The following is a 4819-nucleotide window of genomic DNA, read 5'->3' as shown; positions in this document are numbered from 1 at the left end:
CGCGGGCTTTGACTTGGCTGAGTGCATGAGTGAGGAGGGCACGGGACAGCTAGTAGGGCAAACCCTGAACCCTCTCAAGAGGCTGGTTTCTAGAACTATCTTCCAAATGGCAGTGTTACCTTGTGAAAGGCAGGGAAAGACCCACACCCTAGTTAGAGGGAGCTCACTTTGGACCTTGGCGTGAAGAGGGCCGATGCAGAGAGGAGAAAAGGGAAAGCGACCTGAACCCTGATTACAGGGCAGTCACCCTTTCTTTAATATAATACACCTCCTTTACACAATGAGGGTGGGGGAGTCCTGAATGTGAAAAGATCTGGAAATGAACAGGTAAGGGAGGGATCCTGCTGAGTGTCCCCTTTCCAATCAATCCTCCGTCCCTCAACGACACCCTTCCCGACTTACCTCCTATCCCACCAAGAAAATGACAACTTTGTGCCCCCTACCTTTACCAGAAAAGACCCCTTTTACTTGTGACGCGGTCCTGTTAGTAGGGTTAGGTGCACCCCCGTGCCGGCTCTGAATACCACCGCATCTACCTACAACATCTCAACATGAACACATTTCAGAAAGGACCGCCACCTCAATCTCTTCCAACGTAGCCCGAGGAATCTCCTCTCTTTATCACCAAAGAGACACAAGGCCAGGAATTCGGACACAACTAACGGAGCTGTCCGAATCCCTACAGTTGACGCTCGTCAGTCCGACAGCGTTCTTTCTTGTGCACAAGAAAACAAAGGGTGAAAGTTGTGGTTGGTTGAGCGGTGTAAATTGGGCAGGGCAAAAGGACTTGAGGAAGGATTACACGGAAGTGAGGGTCCGAAAGGAGCCCCCCACCTCCCCTGTTCATTTCCAGACTTTGTGACGTTTGCTTGGTTGGGCCATTTCTTGGCTTTTTTGAGAAAAGGGGCGAATTTTCCACGGCCTCCGCCATCCCCTCACAGCCGCCCCTTCGCCACACCATGTTCCATCTGACCGGGATAGGTCCCCAGTAAGATTTCACTTCAAATCTCAAAAAAGCCAAGTAGAAATCATTCTGTGGGAATTTACTGTGACTAAGAGAAACAGAAGTTCAACACTTCTCAAGTGGTGGAGGGTCGGGGGGAGTCGCTAAGCCACAGGCACAGAAAGGCTCCCCTAGCTTAAGCGTGAGAGGTATAAGACCTTACACCCTGGTTACAGGGCAGTCATTTTGCCGGGCGTGTCAAAGTGACCTGTGGCTTAATTTGCATGGCAAAGGAGACGGAAACCCTCTTTACAGGGTGGTCCTTAAGCCAGGGGCCTTCCAATGGGCCAGAGCGAAAAGCGCTGTAAAGGAGAGACCTCCGTTCCCTCGGAAGTGGGTGGTCTCGTTGCCCAGCGAGTGCCAACGGCCCAAGAGGAGTTAGAAAGGGGAGACCTGCACCCTTCTGACAGGGAGAGGTCAACGGCACGGGGCAATTTGAAGGCTAGGTCCTAAGGAGCTCAAACTCACAGAGACCTCAACCCGTTTTAAAGGGGGCTCGCTCCTCCTCAGCTATGGAAGGGACCCATAAAGCATTTTGGTTGGCAAGGAATGGACCTTGATCCTTGTTTACAGGTAGGTCCTTTTACCGGGCACCTGAAGGGGGATTAAGCCTGTGAGGAGAAGTGTTGAACCCGATCCCTTGGTACAGGGGTGCGGTGTGTGCTGTGTGTGCGGTGTGTGCAGCCGTTGGCCGTGGCTTTTTCTTCCCTTTTCCTGCAGTTTCTTTGGTGCTTGTGTCGTCTTGTCCATTTTGTCCTTTGAGTTGCTAGAAAGAGAGGGGTGAAGCGGGTTAGCTGTGGCTCAGTAGAGAGCACGTGTACAAGGTAGATTCAGATGACATAGGGTAATTTCTGGCAGGGCCGAGTACCTTGCCAAATTCCTACTTTTCGGCACCGATCTCTTTCAGAGCGCAGGAGAGCTTGCGGCAGAAGGCGGGTCCAGGTGGATGCAGAGGACGCGGGCTTTGACTTGGCTGAGTGCATGAGTGAGGAGGGCACGGGACAGCTAGTAGGGCAAACCCTGAACCCTCTCAAGAGGCTGGTTTCTAGAACTATCTTCCAAATGGCAGTGTTACCTTGTGAAAGGCAGGGAAAGACCCACACCCTAGTTAGAGGGAGCTCACTTTGGACCTTGGCGTGAAGAGGGCCGATGCAGAGAGGAGAAAAGGGAAAGCGACCTGAACCCTGATTACAGGGCAGTCACCCTTTCTTTAATATAATACACCTCCTTTACACAATGAGGGTGGGGGAGTCCTGAATGTGAAAAGATCTGGAAATGAACAGGTAAGGGAGGGATCCTGCTGAGTGTCCCCTTTCCAATCAATCCTCCGTCCCTCAACGACACCCTTCCCGACTTACCTCCTATCCCACCAAGAAAATGACAACTTTGTGCCCCCTACCTTTACCAGAAAAGACCCCTTTTACTTGTGACGCGGTCCTGTTAGTAGGGTTAGGTGCACCCACGTGCCGGCTCTGAATACCACCGCATCTACCTACAACATCTCAACATGAACACATTTCAGAAAGGACCGCCACCTCAATCTCTTCCAACGTAGCCCGAGGAATCTCCTCTCTTTATCACCAAAGAGACACAAGGCCAGGAATTCGGACACAACTAACGGAGCTGTCCGAATCCCTACAGTTGACGCTCGTCAGTCCGACAGCGTTCTTTCTTGTGCACAAGAAAACAAAGGGTGAAAGTTGTGGTTGGTTGAGCGGTGTAAATTGGGCAGGGCAAAAGGACTTGAGGAAGGATTACACGGAAGTGAGGGTCCGAAAGGAGCCCCCCACCTCCCCTGTTCATTTCCAGACTTTGTGACGTTTGCTTGGTTGGGCCATTTCTTGGCTTTTTTGAGAAACGGGGCGAATTTTCCACGGCCTCCGCCATCCCCTCACAGCCGCCCCTTCGCCACACCATGTTCCATCTGACCGGGATAGGTCCCCAGTAAGATTTCACTTCAAATCTCAAAAAAGCCAAGTAGAAATCATTCTGTGGGAATTTACTGTGACTAAGAGAAACAGAAGTTCAACACTTCTCAAGTGGTGGAGGGTCGGGGGGAGTCGCTAAGCCACAGGCACAGAAAGGCTCCCCTAGCTTAAGCGTGAGAGGTATAAGACCTTACACCCTGGTTACAGGGCAGTCATTTTGCCGGGCGTGTCAAAGTGACCTGTGGCTTAATTTGCATGGCAAAGGAGACGGAAACCCTCTTTACAGGGTGGTCCTTAAGCCAGGGGCCTTCCAATGGGCCAGAGCGAAAAGCGCTGTAAAGGAGAGACCTCCGTTCCCTCGGAAGTGGGTGGTCTCGTTGCCCAGCGAGTGCCAACGGCCCAAGAGGAGTTAGAAAGGGGAGACCTGCACCCTTCTGACAGGGAGAGGTCAACGGCACGGGGCAATTTGAAGGCTAGGTCCTAAGGAGCTCAAACTCACAGAGACCTCAACCCGTTTTAAAGGGGGCTCGCTCCTCCTCAGCTATGGAAGGGACCCATAAAGCATTTTGGTTGGCAAGGAATGGACCTTGATCCTTGTTTACAGGTAGGTCCTTTTACCGGGCACCTGAAGGGGGATTAAGCCTGTGAGGAGAAGTGTTGAACCCGATCCCTTGGTACAGGGGTGCGGTGTGTGCTGTGTGTGCGGTGTGTGCAGCCGTTGGCCGTGGCTTTTTCTTCCCTTTTCCTGCAGTTTCTTTGGTGCTTGTGTCGTCTTGTCCATTTTGTCCTTTGAGTTGCTAGAAAGAGAGGGGTGAAGCGGGTTAGCTGTGGCTCAGTAGAGAGCACGTGTACAAGGTAGATTCAGATGACATAGGGTAATTTCTGGCAGGGCCGAGTACCTTGCCAAATTCCTACTTTTCGGCACCGATCTCTTTCAGAGCGCAGGAGAGCTTGCGGCAGAAGGCGGGTCCAGGTGGATGCAGAGGACGCGGGCTTTGACTTGGCTGAGTGCATGAGTGAGGAGGGCACGGGACAGCTAGTAGGGCAAACCCTGAACCCTCTCAAGAGGCTGGTTTCTAGAACTATCTTCCAAATGGCAGTGTTACCTTGTGAAAGGCAGGGAAAGACCCACACCCTAGTTAGAGGGAGCTCACTTTGGACCTTGGCGTGAAGAGGGCCGATGCAGAGAGGAGAAAAGGGAAAGCGACCTGAACCCTGATTACAGGGCAGTCACCCTTTCTTTAATATAATACACCTCCTTTACACGGTGGGGGCGGGGGGAGTCCCCAATGTGAAAAGATCTGGAAATGAACAGGTAAGGGAGGGATCCTGCTGAGTGTCCCCTTTCCAATCAATCCTCCGTCCCTCAACGACACCCTTCCCGACTTACCTCCTATCCCACCAAGAAAATGACAACTTTGTGCCCCCTACCTTTACCAGAAAAGACCCCTTTTACTTGTGACGCGGTCCTGTTAGTAGGGTTAGGTGCACCCACGTGCCGGCTCTGAATACCACCGCATCTACCTACAACATCTCAACATGAACACATTTCAGAAAGGACCGCCACCTCAATCTCTTCCAACGTAGCCCGAGGAATCTCCTCTCTTTATCACCAAAGAGACACAAGGCCAGGAATTCGGACACAACTAACGGAGCTGTCCGAATCCCTACAGTTGACGCTCGTCAGTCCGACAGCGTTCTTTCTTGTGCACAAGAAAACAAAGGGTGAAAGTTGTGGTTGGTTGAGCGGTGTAAATTGGGCAGGGCAAAAGGACTTGAGGAAGGATTACACGGAAGTGAGGGTCCGAAAGGAGCCCCCCACCTCCCCTGTTCATTTCCAGACTTTGTGACGTTTGCTTGGTTGGGCCATTTCTTGGCTTTTTTGAGA

General features: G+C 52.0%; 1 long non-coding RNA gene across 1 annotated transcript; it reads left to right on the top strand.

Moving 5' to 3' along the window:
• Window positions 1-4577, top strand: LOC135980368 (uncharacterized). Its single transcript, XR_010597457.1, has 3 exons — window positions 1-21; window positions 1911-1980; window positions 3870-4577. It is a non-coding gene; the product is annotated as an uncharacterized LOC135980368 (long non-coding RNA).
• The last annotated feature ends 242 nt before the right edge of the window (window positions 4578-4819 follow it).

This window comes from Chrysemys picta, unplaced genomic scaffold, assembly GCF_011386835.1.
Source record: "Chrysemys picta bellii isolate R12L10 unplaced genomic scaffold, ASM1138683v2 scaf2922, whole genome shotgun sequence".
Taxonomy (NCBI): Eukaryota; Metazoa; Chordata; order Testudines; family Emydidae; genus Chrysemys; species Chrysemys picta.
The sequence above is the reverse complement of the archived record's forward strand: the minus strand, read 5'-3'. Positions and strand labels throughout refer to the sequence as shown.